The sequence below is a fragment of the Motacilla alba genome, chromosome 2, assembly GCF_015832195.1.
Source record: "Motacilla alba alba isolate MOTALB_02 chromosome 2, Motacilla_alba_V1.0_pri, whole genome shotgun sequence".
Lineage (NCBI taxonomy): Eukaryota > Metazoa > Chordata > Aves > Passeriformes > Motacillidae > Motacilla > Motacilla alba.
Window position 1 is genome coordinate 3,939,659 of NC_052017.1, and position 22,371 is coordinate 3,962,029.

The 22,371-nt window shown below is 49.5% G+C and overlaps 1 long non-coding RNA gene across 1 annotated transcript in view; it reads left to right on the forward strand.

Moving 5' to 3' along the window:
* Positions 1–11,018: 11,018 nt before the first annotated feature.
* Positions 11,019–22,371, forward strand: part of LOC119697552 — a 31,286-nt gene continuing 19,933 nt past the window's right edge. Inside the window, exon 1 of the long non-coding RNA XR_005255868.1 lies at positions 11,019–11,203. This is a non-coding gene — a long non-coding RNA (uncharacterized LOC119697552). The remainder of the gene's footprint in view (positions 11,204–22,371) is intronic.

Consider the following 22,371-nt stretch of genomic DNA (forward strand, 5'->3'; position numbering starts at 1 on the left):
AGCCTTTCCTGTGCCAGGGTCTGACCCTGCCTCAGTGGGTTTTCTCTGCAGTGGCACCAGGATCAAAGCATCTCCCCTCTTTCCACGCTTGGTGGGACACAGAGCTGCAAAGGAGCCTCCAAGTTTTAAGCAGGAAAACTTGGGAATGGGCAGTGCAGCCACCCTGTGTGGCATCAGCAGAGCTATTGTGCACCAGTTTTGCTTGAGCAGGACTCGGACCAAGCAGCCCAGAAATTTCAGAAAGGTGGAACAGAAGGGCTGGATCCCAGCAACAGAGCTGGGGGAGAGCCACTGCTCTGGGCAGTGTTTGGGTCAAAATGCTTTCGCTCCAAGGGCTCCAAGCCCAGCCTCCTCGCTGCCCTGGGGGGTTCATGTGGCTCCTCACTCTTTCACCCCTGGCACGGGGATGTTTTGGGGGTGGCTGGGGGAGTTTCCCGGCGGGGCAGCCCCGGGTGCCGATGCCTTCCCCGGCGGCAGAGAGCAGCTCGCCACCAGCTCTCTCCCCGCGCTCTCCTTGCGCTTGGCACGGCGCCCGGCCGCCTTTCACTGCCGCCTTTTCATTCGCCTTAATTCACTGCGTTTCCTTTCTTGCTCCTTGCGAGGAACAGAGGGAGAGCTTGTTCCAGCAGACGGGCCCCATCCGCCCCACCCGGCTCCGCTGGAGCGAGGGCTGGAAAAGCGGGATGCGGGCGAAGGGGGATCTCCCACCCCTGCGGGGCCCCCGCGCCGCTTCCCAGCAAATACGGTAAGAGCTCAGCCTAAAAATGTGAGGCTGATCTCATGACACAGGGTGGCCCTGCATTCCTCACCTCTGACATAACCCGCTGGGAGTGTGCTCCGCACAAAAACACAAACAAGATGTCCTGGCGGGCTGGCGGCGGGGGCCGGGCAGCTGGCAGATGTTCCGCAGAGCCCCCCGGGTGCCACAGCTCCGGCACAGGCTGTACCCTGGCGGGGAGGGCACGGCCACAGCCCGGGCTGCCGGCACAGAGCCGGCCGCTGGTGCCTGGCTGGGTGCCCAGCCTCTCCCCCGGCCCTGGGGAAGGTAACGTGCTGTGGTTCTCTATCAGCCAGGGTCCATGATCAGGTCATGATCCAGCTGGATCTCTTCCCAAAATCTCCCCTGGGATTTTGCTTGGCCGATGCCCCAGGGCGTTTGTAAGGACTTTGCGGTGCTTTTGCAGGAGGCTGGAGGTTGTTGGGGTTTTTTGCCTTTTTTTTTTGTTTCTTTCCGAGTGTCCCTGGGCAGGCGGTGCTCTGGCTCTGCCATGGCCATGGTCTTCTGGCTCCGTGAGCCTCCTCTTCCTGAAGCAGCTCCTCAACGATTCCAAGGCTCTGTTGGCTCCATGTCATGCCCCACAGAGCTTGGCACCCAAAGCCTGGGGTGCTGTGGGGCAGTGATTCCTCCCTGCACCCAGGCTCAGCCCTGGGATGGGATGCTTTGCCAAAGATCACGTGGAGAATCCAAGTCCTGCTGCTGTAAACACGAGGCTGTCTTTGCTCCCAGCCAAACCCTCCTTCAAAGCACAGCCTTGTCTAGAGCCGGAGCAGATCCTGCTCTCCCCTCTAGCCCAGCCACGCTGCACCACTTGTTTACTTTCTTCTGCAAATGCCCTAAACCTTGACAACGACCTATTTTCCCTTCTGTTACGCAAAGCTCCTTTCCTAGAAAGAGGCTTTGTAACGCTCGGTCCAACCAGCCCAGCTCTCCTCCATGTGTGTAAAAGCAAACTGTAAGAGCCTGGCAGGTTCAGCTCAGCTCCAGCACATCCAAAACCCACACAGGGATGAGTCAGGAGGCTCGGGCAGATGTTACCTGAAACCATCCTGCGAGACAGCCAGCCCCGTTTGTGGGGAATCAGATAAGCAGTGAGGCAGCCTTCAAGTCCACTCCTCAAATTTTGCTTTTCATTAGTGCTTTTCATCCATCTCCTCCTTCTCCAGCATTCAACAAAGCTGGGAGACAGCTTTTTTCCCAGACGTTTCTTTTTCTCTCCTTACTTTTCACTGGCAGGGAAAACGTCTGATTTTTTTTTAATTTCATATTTTTAAAAAGGAAATTTAAAAAAAAAAAAAAATCTTGTCCTTCCTCCACAATACTTCCAAGTTTTCAGGATTGCTACTCCTCTGGCAGAGGATGCTTTGCAAGCAAACACAAGACAAACAGTGGTAATGAGAAACAATAGTAACAAGAGAATGAAAATTGTTTCAAATTTGCTCCTTCAGAGTACACAAGGCTTGATCCCAGAGCAGAAGAGAGCCTTTCCTCACAGGTCCAAGGCTCTTTTCAGACACTCCTTTATCCTGGGGCTCTGATCCTTCCTTTTTTCTCAAGGAGGTGCTCTGGCCATGCTCAAGCTGTTGGCAGCATGGAGTTGTCTCCCCCTCCCCTCACTGGTGATCACAAACAGCTCCTTCCACAATTCCTTCTACATCTCTAATCCACAGCCCAGCTTTTCAAGCTAACACAAAGTCAGAGATGGTTTATTTTAACATGCCAGGCTGTAACCTGAAGCTAGAGATACAAATTCAGCCTAACAAGTTTCCCTTGGCCGGCTAAGAGCACAGGTTAGAGATTAATCCAACAGCAGCAGATGGTCTGGGCTGGACTCTTGCTGCTTCCCACAGCTGCTCTTTCCTGTCCCCTCAGTACCTGCAGCCTGGCTTGGCTTCTGTCCCTGCTCTTGCCTGGACAGGGACAGGCTGCTTTACACAAAAACAAAAGCAGAATTTGAAGCCTGATGTGCTGGAGGCAGGCTCTGGCTGTGGGAGGCTCACAACACCAACACCCACACGTGCACACTCGTGTGTTCCATCACTTGGAACCACCAGGCTTCAAACCACTGCCAGTGACTCCTTGTGCCTCTGTTATCTTGTCCATGCAGGACAAGGATGATGGGGAGGGCTCAGTTAAAGCCAGAGAAGTTCTGCTGTGGGTCTTATCCCCTGTTCAAACCAGTTTGAGGTGACACCGTGGGTGCAGGTCCTGGGGTAGGTAACAGACCCCTGCTCCTTGGGAAGCCACTCATTGGAGGAGTGAGTGATCCCATACATGACCTGGTCTTCCCTGGTTGAAAGAGTTCAGGTTGAACCCTTGGATGGGTTCTTGTGTCCCAGAAATAGTGTATTTTCCTTTTTCTCTCTCTCTCCCTCCCCCTCTATACCTGGCTGCCTGTTGGCACAACCCTTGTTGGCTTCAGCTCTTTGGGAATGCAAAGGTACCATCAAACAAAGCTGGAAATCATCCTTTGGCTCACAAACATTGAACAAGAAGTGACAGAGAGACTGTCAGATCACATCTGCCTGTTTTCCTGCCAAAAATGTCAGGGACTACTCAATCCCAAGGTGCTGATGAATACTTTGGGTATGTTACCCAAAACAGTCTATGCCAAACCCCCAATTTTCCATGTTTTTATACCAAGAGGAGGCAGCTAGAAAGCCAACAGGAGTAAAAGGCATAATTTTAATTTACCTGGAGAGGTATAGATCAGGTGAGGAGGAGGTGGACATTCCTTCCCACTTAGACCTGATAGGACATCTCTGGCCACACAGGAGCCATGAGGTAAGCTTTCCCTGCTCTGAGGATACTTAAGGGAATGGTGGATATAAATGCACTGAGGGGTTGTACAGACTCCCCTTTTCCACCTCTGGGATTAAAGAAAGCAATGGAATTAAAGGAAACAATGATTTTACTGGTAATTTTGAAAAGCATCACATGGGGCATAATGGCAAAACTTGCATAGGGTCACCAGGGTGCTGTGACTTCCCAAATCCTCCTGCCTGGCTGAGCAGAGCTGTCCCGCTCCTCTCCCCCAGCCCCTGGCCAAGGCAGGGGTCTCACACATGACTGGAAAAAGTTCAACATCCATGCAGGAGGAGCAGCCTACAAGATGGGTTTGTAGGAATTGTGTTTACTTATTCCAGCTGACTCCTTTGGGCTGAGATGTGAGTCTGATGTGAGACTGATGTGAGATGAGCTGGGTCCTTCCTGGCTGGAGAGGGAGCACAGGGAGATTTACCCAGGGGCTGCAGCTGTGACCCAGTGGAGCAGCAGACAGCCCTCAGCATCAGCCACTCTTGACTGTCCCTGGGATCAGAAGGATGCAATTGGATCCTGTTTGTTTGGGTTTTTTTAGGGACCCAGGTGTCCTGCTTGGAATCTAGTGGCCGGACACAAAGCTGCTTTCAGTACCCACCAGTCTTCCTCCCTGAAATTCTGTCCTGAAAAAAAAAACAAAATCCATGATCCCTATGCCAACTGCATAAGCCCTGCCTGGAACCCCATGGAATAAAAGGTCCTTGACTGGAGCTGTTCTTTGAGCTTTGGTAGCCCTGCAATAATTTTCCCAGATCTGCTGGCAAGTTTTGAATGTGACACTAGGCTGAGGTGATCTGAAGTACAAGTGGCCTTCCAAGGAATGTTATCCACTCACAATATTTTATTTTTTGCCTTCTTTTAAATGTACATTGAACGCACACAAGTCAGGGGTTGGCTGCTGGGCTGATTCCTGTGCTTGCTTACACAGGGATTATTGGGCACCTGGAATTTCCAGTGGTACAACGTTTATTAGGGGTGCTGTGGAAACCCAGGGCATTGGGAATATTTCTCTGTCTGCTCTGCGGTGCCCTGACCCCCAGGGCAGCACTGACTCTGACCCTCATTCATGGAGAAAGTTTCCCAGACTTCAAGATAGACCAGAATCCACCAAAGTGTGAAATAGATTATAGACAGTAGTGTAGGTGAATCACTTGGTGAGAAATTGAGGTTTTGGGATTTTTAGTATGTTTTGGATGGAAGCAAGATGGAGGGCACAGGGTGTCCTCCTGGGTTTCTTCTTCATGCTTCTTCTTCCTCCTTCTCCATGGGTTTGGGTGGCATTTTGTAATTGGGCAGAAAAGTCCACATTGCTCTGTGGGATCAGTTACTGGGTTAAAAGGGAAAATAATCCAGGTGTCAGTTCTTAATTGGACAGTTTAGTCTTAAAAGGCCTTGGAACAAGAAATTGTTGGCCATTTTGTGCCTTCTAATGAAAAGCTGCCAAACTCACAGTAGTGAGACTGCTTTATTGATAAGAAATAATAAACACCTGAGTAAAACATGAACTACTGTCTCAAGTGCCTTCAATCCAGACCCAGAGAAACTGACAGGGTGCTAACAAGGTGCTGGAGCAGGGGCTGGGCTTTGTAGCTGATGTGCTGGTTTTGGTTCTTTGGTCCACAGTGATGAGCAGTCCTCTCACAGAGACAGGAGCTAAAAGTTGGGTGCTTATGAACAGAGCAGGGCTGGGATGTTGGAAGGCACCTTTCCCACGGAGGCAGCACTAATATATTTCCAGTTTCATTTGTTTTCTCCATTTTAAAACTGGAGCCAGCAAGTTAGGATTAAAAGCCAATGTTAGGATTAAAAATAAAAATAAACTAAAATTGAAAAAAAAAAAAAAGGCAAGAAAAAGCCTTCTTTTGAGCATCCAGGCACAGCAACCAGAGGGAAATAAACCATGTCCCAGAGTTATAATCTTACTGTAATTCTGTGCACAGTGAGAGGATAAATGGCCTATTCCTGGAAGTGCTCTTTCCATGGTTGCGTCTACGGGCTTGGATTTAAGGTCAGATTACCTGATTTAACAAATTGGAGAGTGTCAGCTGATCCCAGTAACCAACCAAGTGCCTGCTGTGCCTCCCAACCTTCTACCTCAGTGTCCGAAACCATCCCCCTAAACCAGCAGTTCTCAAACCTCAGTGTCTGGGCTGTGATTCAGCAGCATAAGGAACATCCCAAAATACAACCCCTAAAGTATTCAGGCATCAGCTAAAACCCATACATGGTCCCCATACTTGGTAATTCCTTTTTTTTTTTTTTTTTTTTGAGGCTTTCAACATTTCAAAGCTTGAAATTGCCTTTCACATTCACTTGTAATAAAGGATGTGAGTGGGGAAACACAGCCCTGTGTGCAGTCACTGCTGGACAGAAGAGCCCCACTGCTGCTTCCTCCATCAGGCAGGAAGGACCTTCAGGCTGATGCTGGAAGGGCACATATTCCATTGCTATTTTGTTTTCCATGGAACTGCAGCCAAAGCTGAGGATCTAGCCCCTCTGGGCTCACTTAGGGGATGTCACTGCCTTGCTGCCATCCCTTGGTTTCCCTGATGAGAAGCTGGTCAGCAAAACTGCTGATCCTCATTCCACTGGTGTGTCTGGAAATCTGCTCAGCTTTGCTCTAGACCCAGCACAGCATCATGAGCCCAGGAGCAAAACAGAGGCACTGCAGAAGTCTGCCATTTTTAATTCTTCACTCTGATTTCCTCTTTCTGAACCCAAATGTGTTGACAGTTGGGTTTTCTCTTCCCTGAGTCTCCCAGGGCTGTAGGCATGCAGCAGTGAGTGTGGGATTTAATGAGGTTTGTGCTGTTGGTTGATCCAGGGAAGGACTGATGTGGATAGCAAGGCAATTCCCAAGATCTGCAAGGAAAATTGCATGGGCAGCATCATTGTGTTCAAATAGTTTCTAATACCTTTATAGAGTAAAATACAACCCCAGCCTTTGGAAGATGTGTGACATGGAGGAGGAGGCCTGGAGCCCGTGACCCTGAGATCCTCAGCTGGATTGTGCCAGATGCAACAGGAGGCTGGAAAACCTCAGGAATTCACTTGGGCCACATTCAACTCTCTTCCTGTGGAGTCCGATAAAGCCTTAAACATCAACAGGGCTGGGGACAGGTAGAGGCACTGTCACCCACAGCAGGGATGGACCTAGCGTGCTCTGCAGCCTTCAAACAACCCTGAGGTGGTGCTTTTATTTCTCCCCTACTGATGAGGTGCAGAGCTAAGGGCCTGACAGCCCTGGAAATGGAAAATTCCTGATGTAACCATGGTTTTCATGATAACAGTGGGCACTGAGTCTGTAACAAGCTCTGTGGCTGGCAGCTTGAGGAGAGTCCTTGGTTTTACAGTGCTGTATCCCTGCAGAGTGGCCAGTTCTCCCTGATGTTTGCAGCTGGAAAATTGCAAAAAAAAAAAAAAAAAAAAAAAAGCCCATAGTGCCTCATTTGCTGCAAAATACAGCAATTGAGGATCAGGAACACTCCCGAACAAAGTGCTACAGAGATGTGACGCTGTTTGTTCTCTCTGGAGCTGAGCCCAGGGCTGGTGATTGAACCTGTCCAATCCCACACCTTCAAAGCCAGAGCTGGTCTGTGCTTATGCTCTCCTATCTCAGAGTGAGAGCTTTCCTGGAGCCACCAAAAGAGCCCAGACCCTTCTGTAATCTGTCCTGCCTGTCAGGATGCCAAAAGCCACGCCAGACCTGGAGCCTGGGCCAAAACTGCTATGTAGACATGCCCAGAGAAGAGAGCTGGCACAAGGGGCTGTATAAAGTGAGATGTGTGAGGCTGCAGGCAAATAGTTTGGTAATCACACGGGTAGGCTGGGCTTGGCATGTCTGCTCATCAAGAAAGAAAGAGGCAAAACACCTTGGGAAAGGTTTGGAGCCTGGTTTGGTGGGAGCCCAGGAGAGCTTCAAGGGGTTAAACAATCATTCTCTGAGGAAGGTTGAGGTGAAGAACTCAGTGATATCCTAGTGAGGCCGCAAAAACCCTTCCAGAAGAGTTTTTCCCAGTGGGGAAAAAATGACCACATTGTTGATAATGAATCCCATTCCATGGTGGGGTTCATGGGGGGAGGAGGAGCGTGCACCTTGCTTAGCACACGTGCAGGGGGATATATCCCCTGGGAGGCTGCCACTGGTGCTCACGGCCAGCCAGGCCCCCAGTGAATATTTCTGATCAAAGCCTTCCCAAGCTGATCTATTTTCAGCCCAACCCACTCAATACCTTGATTGCCACACAGCTCTTTTAGCTGCTCTTAGGTAAACAGGCTGTCACTCCTTGGCATTTTGCCTCACTAAGCCCAAAAATACAAGTGGCACAGAAAATTAGAGAAGCTGCTCTCCCTCGCCAGGAAAAATGATGCTATTTCTGAAATAAACTGGTTTTAATACACCTCACTGGCCATGCAGGGATAAATATGCATAAATACACTTGAACTGGAGGTTCAGCTGTTGACATCTCAGTGTGGAGACTGAGACAGAGAGAATGATGTGTCTCAGGGGAGATGAAGCACTGCACAGGACACTTTTCACATGTCCTCCCTCAGCCAGCATCCCTGGGGCTGAGCCACAGGCTTGAGCAGATCGAAATCAGAGCTCCATCCACGACAAATCGTATTTTTGAGGAATGGCAGGAACACTGGCCAGAGCTGGAAATTGTGTTTTCAGTTTCCCCTTAGTAAGTAAACACAAAGAAGTCAACAACAGATGGAGCATCACATGGAGTTACACAGGTCAGCACAGACTGCAGAGAACCCCTGAGTCTGAAAAAGGAATAATTTGGAGGGGGGAGCAGCTGGGAGATTTTTCTGAGAGATTGAGAAAGAAAGCAAAAAAAAAAAAAATACTGGTGTGAGCAACCTGCTCTGCAAGCAGCAGCTGAAAACCTTGGGTTTGTGGAAGGAGGCAAAGATGGGCGGGTAACAGGGCAAGCTGACAGCTCCTGGGTAGGAAAGGTTTGGGGGTTTTTTATTTGGCTGGAGAGAATGCAAGCAAAAAGGTGTTGAACTGATCACAAAATGAGCAGGACTAAAGCAGGCAAAAAGCAGAACAAAATTGGATTTTGTGTAATGAGCAGACAGAAGCTCTGCGAGACAGAGAGATTTCCAGGAGTTTATAGAGGGCTGTGGGGAGTCTGGGGTGAGGCATGAGGGATTCAGGTGAGTGGAGTGCTGCAGTAATGGGCTGCAGTGTGGAGGAAGATGAAAGGGAGGAAAGGGAGCAGAGCACACCTATTAATAAAAAAAAAAAAACATTTCTTTTCAGATTTATTGATACCTCAGAGCCTGAGAGTCTCCCATGCCTTTGCATCTTTGTGCTAACATTACCCAAGAGTGGGCAGGATCTGTGATGAGCCTTTGAGTTCACGTGGTGAAGAGCTCTCAATGTTAATTTGTAGAAATGAAAAGAAGGCTTTGGTTGACAGAGATTTCAGCCTGAGAAACCTGTGCTGCAGGAGAAAGATGGCACCAGCGTTTCTAAAAACCCAGCTGGCCATTGCTGAACGTGCACTACCACACATCAAAAATGCAATCACTCAGCTGGGGACCTCGGGATGGTGGCTGTGGATTAATTCAGTGCTGGAGGGAAAATTGATGGTTGCCCTGGGACCAGTGTTTGCTGGCCAGTGGCATTCAAAGGACAGCCCCATCTGGTCATGGGGAGAGCAGTGACAGTGCAAAAGGATGAAGTGATCAGAGTGGACAAAGAGCAGGTCATGAACTCACCCCAAAGGAGGGGCAGAAGGGTTTTGTTGGGGGCTGAGTCCATAGGAGACAGAGGTAAAGTTTATTCCTTGCAGGGTGTTAATGAAACAGGTACTGAGAAGTTCCTGTCAAAAACAATGCTGGGAAGTTGGGGACGGTGAGTCACCAAAATAATGTGATAATAAACGTGATAATAAATATTTATCACAGGGAGAGGGCTAACAAACAAAAGCTAAAATTGGGAGTGGACTTCATTACAGCTGAGGATTGCTTCCGAGGGGAGAGGATACAGGATACAGGGCTGGCTGACCTCTGGGAGAAAAATGTGATCACAGCAGAGAGCTGGCAAGCAGGTCCAGGGGAATTTGTATTCCAGAGGAGGCAGCTTTGGTAACATTGATGCTGACAAATTATTAGGGCACCCTTACAGGGCAGCAGTCTCTATTCCTCACACCACACCTTGTGTGCAGCCAGCAGGCCTTGGAGTGCACCTTCAGGGCACTGTAACTCATCTGGTCCAAAACTCTCATTTTGGATTCCTGCTGCAAATTGGGACAACAGGTTCCTGGTCCCCATCAGCTGCTCCGGCAGGATTTCAGCAGATTTAAGCAGATGAATGCAGTGCCTGATACTTTGAAATCAGTGCTGCTGACGTGGCAAATGGAGCTGTGAGCCAGAAGATGGGCTCCCAGAGGGGTGACTGGTACCTTTGACAGCCTGTGAACCTCCAGAGGTTGGGATTTTCCTGGCTCCAGCCTGTGCATCCCCACTCATGCCATGTAAGGCATGCTGAAGGTAACACCAGGCAATTTTTACCCATCAGCAGCTCTCCATGCTGAGCAAATATTTGCCTTATCAGGGCTTTAACGTGCCCATCTCAGCTGCAGCTAAATGTCAACCACAGAATGAAGCTGTGCCACCTGGGGAAGACCCTGAGAGCAATAAACAACCCTGTGCTGCTTGTGCAGCTCCAGACTGACCAGAACATCGGGCGGCCGAGTCTGGATGTGAAGCAACACAGAAAAACCCTCCATTTCCAAAAGTGGCCTTTGACAGGGGCATTGTGGACTGCTGAAGATGTTTTTGAAGTCCCTGGAGAATCGGTGCTGCTGGTGAATGATGATCACTGTGAGCTCCCCTCTCTCCCCCCTTTCCCAGGCTCGGTTGTTTCTTGACACTGCTTTGCTCTCTCTGGGGTTTGCAGCCAAATTTCTCGTCCGGTGACCGAGTGTTCCCCCTCCGGAAGGGGCTGCTGCGGGGAGCCGCGGTTCCCCGGGCCAGGGTGACATTTGCAGTGACCGGGAGGTCACTCAGCGGAAGAAAACAAAAGCAGCGCTCGGCAGCCACGGAGCGGCCCCGCAGAGAGGGGAGAGCACAAGCGGGGCACTGAGGACCTGCATTTTGCCTCACACCATATTCCTTCTACTTTCCATAAAACATTTTTTTTTTAAAATCATTGGCAAAAATTTTCTCATTTCCTCTCTTTTTTTCCCTTTTCCTTTCCTTTCCTTTCCTTTCCTTTCCTTTCCTTTCCTTTCCTTTCCTTTCCTTTCCTTTCCTCCCCTCCCCTGTCCTTTCCTTTCCTTTCCTCCCCTCCCCTGTCCTTTCCTTTCCTTTCCTTTCCTTTCCTTTCCTTTCCTTTCCTTTCCTTTCCTTTCCTTTCCTTTCCTTTCCTTTCCTCCCCTTTCCTCTTCATTTCCCTTTTCCTTCCCCCTTTCCTTTCTGTGCTGCACATATCCAGAGAACAGACCAGAGTTGGGAATGGGTCTGGAGCACAAATCTGATGAGGAGCAGCTGAGGGAGCTGTGGGAGCTCAGCCTGGAGAAAAGGAGGCTCAGAGGGGACCTTCTGGCCCTCCAAAATTCTCTGACGGGAGAGATCAGCCAGGTGGAGGTAAGGCTCTTCCAAAAAATAACAAACAATAGCACCAGAGGAAATGGCCTCAATTTGTGCCAAGCCCTGGCACAGGCTGCCCGAGGAAGGGGTGGAGTCACCATCCCTGGAGGGTTTAAAAGACGTGTTAGATGTGGCACTTGGGGACAGGGTTTAGAGGTGGCTTGGGCAGTGCTGGATTAAGGGTTGGACTTGGTGGCCTTAAAGGTCTTCTCCAACCCAAGTGATTCTGTGACACTCAGGTCTGGAGGAAGATGTTCAGCATGGGCTAAATTAATTCAGTTCTTCACTTGCCACATTCTCTTCATCTTTGTGCTTACAGGATCAGAGATTAAATGAGGTTGGAAAGGACCTCAGGAGGTCACCAAGCCAAATCTTCTGCCAAGAGCAGGAATCAGGAATAACCAGGCACTTGTTGTTAGGCTTCCCCTCTCAGCTGGCAAGAACCAGTTTAAAAATGGTTAACAAGGAATTTTGAGTATGCACAATGTGTTTGCAGCATCCTTTGAGTTAGAATATTGTTTGTTATTGCAGTCCCTGTCCACATGTCACCTTCCCTTGCTTCCTTTTGTGCTTTCTTCCTGTGCCACTCAAGGGTTCTTCTTTGCACCTGCTCATCATAAGGAGAGGAGGGGAAAAAAAAGCTTTGGTAGGTTTTACTATTGGGTTTTTTTGGAAAGGTTGGTGGTGGTTGTTTTTTAAAACTTTAATGGAAAATTTCAATACTGAAGCTTTCCGTCCTGGTAATGGGGCTTTTGCCAGAAAACAAAAGAAAGGGGAGGGAAGCCTGAAGGAGCAGTTAAATTTAGCTTTCCAACTCCATTGCATAAAGAAACCCTGACAGCTTTTACCAAGATTTGCACTTGTGGAAAGACATTTTGCTAGAGATTTGCAGGGTCTCTTTTTACTTTAGACTCAGACAAATAAAAGCAAAGTCTTTGCTATAACACAGCTTGTGTTTATCTTTTCCATTCCATGTCTGAGGACAAGGACCCACAGTCAGAGCTGCTCCTTAGCTCTGGATTCAGGTGCAGCCTCCTCTTTGCTGAGCCCAGGGAAGAGCACAGGCTACCAGGAAGGAAGCAGAGAGACAAAGCAGAGTTCAGGGCTTCCAGAGCCCAGAGCCTCACTCCTGATTCTTGGGCACCCATAAAGAACAGCTGGAGAAGCAGCACCCTTGGATATGTCAGCGTGTCACCTGCAACAACCACACATGGCCTGACCCAAAGCCCTTTGAGGCAAATGAGGAAGAGAGCCTTGCTTCCAGGAACAACCTGGATGGGGTGCAGTCAGGAGGAAAGGGCAAGAAGAGTTGTGCAACCATCTGCCAGGCGTTTCTCTGGGAGAAAATAAACACCAAGAGCCCCTTATTCCTCCCCTGCTCCCATCCCCTCCTTCAGGGAGATGAGCCCCAAAGGAAAAATCTGAGTAGTTTTGCATTCTGGATGGAGACTGGGCCCGGGGTCAAGGCTGCCAGCCCTGTGCTGGGGGCAGAGCACGTGAGCAGGTTCAATTAAAATGTTTCACAGCAGTGGGAGTGATGGAGATCACAGGCATGAGGAGCTGGCTGACCTATTGCAGACAAATTGGTCTTATAAATAAAATGAATGTGTGCAGGACAAACAGGGAGCCTGTCACCCGAGCAAGCCATGCTGGGGCGCTGGGAAGTATTTTATTGGGATATAAAGCCTTAAATGCCATTCTCCATGCATGGATGGGGGCTGTGTGGCTTTTCATCAGCCAGCCCTGCCGCCTGCTCCTGCATTTTGATTCATGGCTGAGCAGGAACCTTCAATTCCCTTTGGTGGCTCCAGAGAGCGTGACTGACACCCTGCAGGACAGACGCTGACTTCAGCTCCCTGGTGCCCACAAAGAGCAGAGCTCAGGGCTGTGGGGACATCACTGAGAGGAGTCCTGTCCTTGCCAGGCCAGGCTGCAGGAGCCCTGGTAGTCCCCATCACACCATCTGCCCTCCACTGATGCCGTTAGCGTGGGGGCAGAGGGAACAATCCCTTCCCAGTCATGTTTTTTTCCCAGCTCAATCCTCATATCCTTCCCTCCTTGGCCAGAATTAGGAAAAAAAAAATCAAAACAACCAAAACCAGACCCAAGCTAAACAACAAACTGAATTCCCATCTTTTTCCCATTGAGTTTATTCACCCTGCAAAGGGCTCAGCCCCTCTCACCCTTCCTGAGGATGAGGGGACTGGGGATGTTCAACAGGGTCAGACCCAACTCCTGAAAGCCCAAAATAGACCAGGTGGGTGTAAAAGAAGCTCTCCAACCCCAGCAGACATTTAATGGCACTTGTACCAATGCTAATTACATCTTAACATTTTCCCTCTGTATTTTGGTGTTTATTTTGGAAAAGCTCCTCCCTGGACTCATTTTCTTCCTCAGCTTTAAAACAATAACACCACCACGCTTGCTTTTCCCTTGGCTGTTTCCCTCATTATTTTAACTCTGCCATTCTGCTCCTGTGCAGTCAGCAGAGGAGTTCAATCAGCCTGATGAGTAAAAGTGCATAATTTTATGGCTGCATATCAACTGACTGTTATTAAACTAATCAATCAGCTTCAGTGCAGCTACCAGTACAGCACGGGAGAGGACAAGGCAGAGGAAATGCTATGCTATTATTTTTCCAAGAGAGAAAAAAATAAAAATACAATCTGGCCAACCGAATTCTTCAGCTTGTCCTTCTCTGCAGGGGGAAATGACTCAGTGAGTGATGGAAGAGGTGACCTGCAGCAAGGTAGTGAGGAGGAGTTTGCTCTGTCCTGCTCACCCGCAGTGCTCAGCCATAACGCCCAGCAACTGCCATGCTCCAGGGACCAGGAAAGTCATCAGCTGCTCTCCCATCCCACCTTGCAGTGTCCCCCTGCAGCTGCCTCTGACCTCCTCCAGCAAAGCATTTAGGCACATGTTCAATTAATCCCATTGGAGCCAGTAGGGTCATCATCTGTGCCCATTTTTCCAGCCTTGGGGTCAGCAGTCATGGAAGAAGTTAGGGAGCTGATTTCCACTGGTCTTACCCCTGTAGCCCTCTCCCTGATGACCCCAATGAGGCTTACGGGGTGGCACATGGCAGGAAAACATGCCTGAACCTCCTTTCCCCAAAATAGTTACACTCCTTCACATATTCACTGCCAGGAAATGCAGAACTGACCTCCCCTTCCCATTTGGGACATGGCACACAGGCCAAGGGCTGCTCCTGAAAGCAGCCTGACTGTCCTCCAGCCTGTCCTCCTCCTGAGGACACCAAGGGACAGTCTGTTCTCCATATCCCCAAAGGGCAGGACAAGCAAGGGACATGCTACAACCAAGAGAAATCTGGGATAAGGCAAAGCTTTCTGCTGGACAGGGGTGAGCAGGAACCAGGACACTGCCAGGAGCTGGGGGAGGTCTCTTGGAGCAAGCAGCAGTTGTTGCTTCTTTTACAGAAACACCTGTTAAGGCTGGACCTGGTGAGTTCTGCTTGAAGCCACAGGTGGGCATGATGGCCTTGGGGGTCCCCTGCAGCTCTGAGTCCATGGGAAAGAACAATCCAGCTTTCCTTGACTTCCAAGAGAAGGGGAAGATGTAACAGGGCTTTGAACCTCAGCACAAGTCAGTGGAATCTTAATAAACATGAGGAGAGGGAGGGAGGGAGGGAGGAAGGAAGGAAGGAAGGAAGGAAGGAAGGAAGGAAGGAAGGAAGGAAGGAAGGAAGGCAAAGACAAGCAGCTCACTTGCCAGTTTGTGCCCTTCCCACTGTAGCTGGCACACTCTGTGCTTCCCTCTCTCAGCCATGCTCCCTCCTTATCCTACAGATAAAGAGTCAAACGGTGCAGAACAGAGCAGGCAAAGCTCTCTGTGCTGTATCCTCCAAATACTTTTAGCCTGGACATGCATCCTTAGACCCACAGTGGAAAGGAAAGCCGCTCTCAGCCAGCCTGAGAATTCTTCCCCACTTAACTGCATTCACTTAATACAGATTGAATTGCACTGGCTCATGCTTGGGTTGTTATTTATCCCTGGTTTTCCTGTCACATCCACAGGTGCAGAATGCTCTGTGCTGGCCACTCTGGGGCATACAAATAACTGTTCTGGAGCTTGACACAGTGAGTGACCGGGAGTAACTCACTGTGGACCAGACCCAGAGGCTTTTCCCGGGCAGGGCAGGCAGCCCTGCAAGCCCCCACGCCATCCTGCTGGCCAGGGTGACAACTGCTGTCCTCCCCAGCCCCTTCCCCCGGCTGCTGCCAAGCTGCTCACAGAGCTCTCCTCCGAATGAATTTTCTGGAAAACAAATTAAAGCAGGGCTTACATCACACAGCAGACAGCCCAAGCCACGCCGGGCTGCAGTGCCAAACCCTGCCTGCAATCTGGGCTGTGCCAGCAACCCCTGCCTGGATTTTGGGCTGTGCTGCCAAAACCTGCCTGGATTCTGGGTTGTGCCCACAAACCCTGCCTGGATTTTGGGCTGTGCTAGCAACCCCTGCCTGGATTTTGGGCTGCACTGCCAAACCCTGCCTGGATTTTGGGCTGTGCCGGCAAACACTGCCTGATTTTGGGCTGTGCTGCCAAACCCTGCCTGGATTCTGGGTTGTGCCCACAAACCCTGCCTGGATTTTGGGCTGTGCTGGCAAACCCTGCCTGGATTTTGGGCTGTGCTGGCAAACACTGCCTGGATTTTGGGCTGTGCCCACAAACCCTGCCTGGATTTTGGGCTGTGCCAGCAAACCCTGCCTGGATTTTGGGCTGTGCCAGCAAACCCTGCCTGCATTTTGGGCTGTGCTGGCAAACCCTGCCTGCATTTTGGGCTGTGCCAGCAAATACTGCCTGATTTTGGGCTGTGCTGGCAAACCCTGCCCGGATTTTAGGCTGTGCTGGCAAACCCTGCCTGATTTTGGGCTGTGCTGGCAAACCCTGCCTGCATTTTGGGCTGTGCTGCATTGCTCACAGCTGCCACTGGAACCTGCAGCTCCTGGGCTGAACAATAAACAGATCAAAGCAGCCCAAAATCGCCCTGTGCTCCCAGAAACCTCTGCTTGCTTTCGTTTTTTTTGGGGTTTTTTTGGTTTTTTTGTTTGTTTTTTTTTTCCCTGTGCAAAACCACAGACAAACAGAACTGGGGGGAAGTGAAGGAGACTCCAGTGGGTGTTGCAGCACAGGCGAGGTCTCAGGAGTCAGGAAATTCCAGTCCTGGCAGCCTGCTGGTCGGAGTACATGGAGGCCAGGGGTGAGCAGGAGGGGAAGGGATATTCTGCCTGCTGGGAAATCATCCTGAGCTAGGCTGGGTTTTACTGGTGATCTGGGCTCCCTCCCCTGCGCTGCCACATCCTCCTCACACAGCCCCCGGCACATCACTGTAGGTTCTTCTGGCAGGAATCTTCACCCTCCATCAGGTGTGCCCATCCATCAAGAGCTTCCCTGGAAAACCCAGCGTGCCTCCAGCCCTTCCTCTGTTGGATTCTGGTAAATAAAGCAAGCAGGGATGGCTTCCCAGAGCCAGAGGCACAGCACAGCTGTGGGAGGGCATGGCAGCAGATGGAATGGGGATGGGAATGAGGTCTCTGGTCATTGCCCAGCACAGAGGGACTGTGCCAGCCCACACCTTGGCTTGTGCAAAACCTCCAGCCATCCATTCTCCCCCAAAAAATCTTTATTCAGGTGAGCTCATTGGTGCTGCCATGGAAAACAAGCGCTGCAGCAAATGAGTAGTCATGAATAATCATGCTGGCTATTTTGAAAGGCTTTTTATGCTTCCCATAAGAGATCCAAAGAAGATATGCTTTTGAATGGAAGAACAGTCCTTTTGAAATGCTTGGTTCAGTCTCCAATCAGGAGATGATCCTCGGGAGCCCTGGGATCTCACCCCAGGGACAGCGAGTTCCTGCCATGCGCTGCTGCAGGGTCAGGCAGGGAAGGAGGGAGGATGGAGCAGCAGCAGCAGCACCAACGTCTGAGCATCCTCTGCTCTGCCATGGGCAGAGCTTGGGCTGAACCTGCCCTGCCTCAGCTCTCCGACTGCAGAGTGGGAACAGAGCCATGAGCACAGGCAGTAAGGGCTTTACAACCAGTAAAAGATGATGGAATTCTATCCTAGACAGGCTGAGAGAGCTGGCGTTGTTCAGCCTGGAGAAAAGAAGGCTCCTGGGAGACCTTAGAGCCCCTTCCAGTGCTTAAGGGGGCTACAAGAGAGCTGGAGAGGGACTTTGGAGAAAGGGAATAACCTTAAGCTCGGGAAAGGCAGATTTAGATTAGATACTAAGAAGAAATTCTTTGCTAAAAGAGCAATGCAGCCCTGGGACAGGTTGCCCAGAGAAGCTGCGGCTGCCCCTGCATCACTGGAAGTGTCCAAGGCCAGGTTGGAGCAAACTGGGATAGTGGAAGGTGTCCCTGCCCATGGAAGGGGGGTTGAAATTGGATGGTCTTTAAGGTCTCTTCCAACCCAAACCATTTTATGATCCCGTAATTGCATCCTCTACAGAGGCAGCTCTCTCAGTGGCTGAAACTGAGGAATACAATCAGCTTTCACATAAGAAAACCCTAAAGCCCAGCTTTTGCTTGTGCATTAACATGGCTCCAGAGAGAGGAGTTACCTGTTTCCACTCTAGTTGGGTACATAACAAATATTATTTACGCAGATAATTTAATTCCTTTCCCCCACCTAGTTCATTCTCTTACTGCCCAGTACACCCCAACCAGAAATTAAGTGTACAAGGGCAAAATCTGCACTTGTTCTTTAATGTAAGCACTTAGCCCATCTCTCCAGCCTGCCCTGCCAACCCAGGAAAGCCCAAAAAAAAAGGGAGAAAAATGAAAATTAACAAAATGCTTGCCTTGCTGTAGTTAAGCCTGTAGGCAAATATTTCTTTTGCTACCAATTTATTAGTATTCTGTTAGACCAGTGAAAGGGTTATCAAAACAGTGACTGGGCCATGGGAAACCTCTTTTTTTTGCTGAGAATAAGAGATTTTTGGTGAGCCTCCTCTGGTAGCTTTATGCACTTCTTTTCTGAGGAATATTTTCATATTCTCAGTTTCAGTGCTTGATGACTGTTGTGTTGGGCCACATGGTGCACATCTGGTCTAGGCAGAGCAGAGACATGCAGGGCATGTTCTCAGTGTGATCCTCTTTCATTACACCTCCCCTTGAACCCAAACATCTGCCACCGTGCCCAGTGATCTGAGCCAAACAAGCCACCTTCAGAGAACAAAACCAGATCCAACTGATATTAGCAAAAAGGAGTAAAAGCATGGCAGGGGAAGTGAAAGCTGAGAGACAAGTGGGAGGAAGAAAAATGCAAGGAGCAAATAGCTGGAGAATGATCTGATGAGCGCCGCAGAGCAGCAGCCCCTTACTTGCAAAAGAAAAACCCAAGCAGAAAGCAGGTAAAATTTGCAGAGAAGAAGAAAACAAGATTGGTGGCAAGTAGCCATGGGCACAGCCTGGTTGTGCAGGCAGGTGCTTCTGGCTGAAGTGGGAACCACTGAAAATTCATTTTGGTGTGGCCGCAAGGAAAAGACGAATGTTTTGGAGCAAGTGATGGGGGTCACACCTTAGGGAATGTGTGTAGGGGGGATACATCCTGGAAATCAGTGACTCAGAACCAACTGGAATGGTCCTGGTAGACAATTGCTGGTGTTTGAACTCCCAGCAATGCCTTAGCCAAGAAGGTTGGAGTAATCCTTGGCTGCGCAGACGGCAAATATGAAGTGGGAGTGCTGAACTGATATTATCTCTGTAAACAGCATTAGTGAGACCATTTCTGAAAAGTTATGTCTAGTCCTGATGTTCACATGTCCAAAAAAAGATCTTAAGGAAACAGCAAAGATTCCTGCCAGAGAGATTTTAGGCACTGGAAGCCTACTTTAGAGAGAGAAAAACATATCCAAGGGAAAAATGAAGTGACTTTACTGCAGGTTATCAACATCTGCGCAGGTATAAGCCCTGGAAATGGCATCAAGGAAAGTTGTAATGAGATGGAGTATGGGAAATTCAGATTAAATCCAAGTGAGAGATCTGAACCAGCTGTGCAGAGGTCAGGTTTCCCCCACGAGGTCCAGATGACCTCCTAGCATCCAACACAGCTAAAGGTTGGCGGGTTTTTCATGCCAACTGCTCGCTCATCAAGGTGGCCTTTGGCTCAGTAATTGGCTGACCCCAGCTTTGGAGAAGTAGAATGGCTGGGTTTTGGTGCAAAAGCTACAGGTTATGCCACTATGGACGCAGAGATGTGGGTGGAACTCCTGTTATTGCTATAGGTCATGGTTTTGGGGAGATTTGGGGGACTGGGTGAGTCACAGCACACAAAGTCACTTTGTGTGTTGAACAGAAGGCTGGCACAGGAAGGTTTTTCTTAGATTACTCAGCCAAAAAGATAGCAACAAAGGTAATGGAGCACAAGGGCCCTTCTTTTGCTCACTGCTAAAAGCCATGGAGGAAAACAGATGGATCAAAAGTTGTTGAAGTTGATGGGGATCTTTCCAAGCTCCTTCAGTGGGTTTTTGGCTGAGGCACATATGCTCTTGGATATCAGTAGGCTGATCTCCACAGCAAATGAAATGGCCCCTGGATGTCACTGCTGTGCTACAGTAGAGCAGCAGAAGAGCCTCATTCTATGGGATGTAAAGAAGATGGAGTTAAGGCCCGGAGACAAGGCCCGGATAACTGGAAGTGTTGGCTCAGGCCCTTGGTCTGCCTCCAGCACAGATTGCAAATGACTGTGAGTTATCATCTGACAGATGCTCTGTCGTGGCTCCAGTCCATTTCCTACTGCACAAGTCTATACATCACAGCCCGCGCTGTCGTCAGGCCTGCGTGGTCAAACCAGCCTTGGCTGCTGCTTTCTCTCCAGCTCCTCCTCTTTACCTCTTCAAACCCCTCCCTTCTACAGGGGGGAAAAAAAAGCCCAAACCAACCAAAAACCCAACAAAACTCAATCTGCTCTCCACCACACATTTAATTGGTTTCAACACAAAGTCTGAGCCGCATGCTCTCGTAGAAGACATAGGAAACCAATTTATTGATGTCTCCTTCAGTTTGCAAATTCCAGTGTGAGAGATGCTGCAACTCTTAGCAGCTTGGTCACAACGAAACCTAATGATGACATTGAAATGTATTATTTCTACCACCAGTCTACCTGGGGTTTAATTTGATGACATGTAAATTTTATCAACACTTTGCCTAGGGCTCGGTTTGATGGAAGGCCTTCAGATGAGTTGCTTGTTCCTGGGAAGGCACAGGACTGGATTGTTTGGGGTGGAGGAGAGATAGGAACCCAAATTCCTCCCATTACCCCCACAATAATTCCCATGAGGGAAATATGTGTAAGTCAGCACAAGAATTTGTGGGAAGTGCAGACTGTTGGGGTGGAATACAATAGTTTGAATTTAATCTGAGTAAGAAACACTGGGAAGAGTGGGGCAATTGCATCACTCATCTTCCTCTTGGCTGCACTAAAAAACCTTTCATTCAGCTCTGAGATTTCTGCTGAATTCTTGTCCACTGCACTAAAGTAAAACAGCCTTGCTTCAAAATTGACTTTGACTTTGCAAACAAGTCTGCAGGAATTCCTACTCAGCTGACCACTGCCATTTATTTAAGCAGCTCAGTGCAGGATTAGGTAGCCCTGGAGCCTGGGATAGCCTTTTATCTTGAGAAGTGACTGTTGCAGGTGAGAAACAGAGATGGAGCAGTGGGAGATGTGGGATTTCTCTCACCTGACTTCATGTATCCACAATGCAGACGTTTCCAGCAAAGCCGGTCACCCTGGGCTGCCTTTGTAGTCAGCAGAAACAGACACTTTTAGGGCATGATTCATCTGCCCTATTTTCCACATCTGTGTTGGGATGGGATAAATTACAGCCAGGACTACAGAGTCTGCACAGTCCAGGGCCTCAACCAGCTGTCCCCAAATATACTTGCTTGCTGATGTCCCCCTTGTGCACCAGCTTCCCATGTGGCTACTCCCCAGACCCACTGTGGGGACATCTCTGGTCCTCTGAGAGCCCTGAGAGGGCACAAGGTACCTGCAAGCCTGCAGGGCTTCTCATTTTTGCTTTATCAAAGATGTGACACCTAAAACCTCTTGAGATTTGTCACCTAATACCAGTTGTGAATTCCCCAAGGTGGTAAAGATTCTGCTCAGGATTGACAGAGGAGGATATTCAGCTTTTTGGGACCCTCTTTAGGTCAAGGGGAGGCTGTTGTTTAAGGGTCTTGGCACTTCTGTTCTGTGTTGAGACCCCAAGGAAAGTTTAGGAATATGTGGGACACTCTCAGGTTGACCTTTCACTCATTTGGCAGAAAGAAAGATGCATTACTTTTGGGGAGAATCCATACATGGTTATTTGGCTCTAAACAGGCCACAGAACTAAACTCATCCACAGAAAGTTCTGTGGGAATTAATAATTACAACTCCATCTCAACCTGCTCTGTGGGTTTTGCTCAGTGGGTACCATTGTTTTTTCAGGCTCAAGTACCTATTCCTAAGGAATCTGAAGTGTGCCTTGGCCAGTCTGGGATGGGTTTTGAGTCCTCTTCTCATGTATATTCTCTGGTCCGGTTGAAGATGTCCTTGCTTATGGCAGGGAGACTGGACTAGATGGCCTCTAAAGTTCCCTTCCAGCCTGAAACATTCTATGGTTCTGAGACATTCCTGCCCCGGTTCTTTGGCTTTCCAGCCGCATGGAATCTCAAACAAAAAAGAGAAACCACACATACCCACACACACTGCTTCTGAGCCTTTCTGCCCTAAATGTGGACTGTCTGCCCCTTACCACCGGCTGGAACAGCTGGTGTGTGGTCTGACCTACACCAGGGCACCTTCATCCACTCCTCTTTCCAGCCCTCTCCTGGGGGACCTTCCACAACCCAAGACTTGTGCTCCAGCAGTGGGTTCCTGGGTCCTTCCAGCACCCCTCCTTGTACAGCTCAGGTATTTCTGAACCACCACCGTGCATCCCACACCCTGAGGTGTGTTTGTCCATCCATCTGCTGCTCCCACATGGGGATGCACACCGGAGCAGAGGCAGGACAGGAGCTTTCTAAAGGGCCAGCCATCCCTCTGAGGCAGAACTGTAATTACACTGCAGTTATATTGCAGTTGCTATGCAAACAGCCTCTCGCTTTGCTTTTCAATATGTAATTATCACTAAATCATCGGGGTGGAGGGAGGTTTA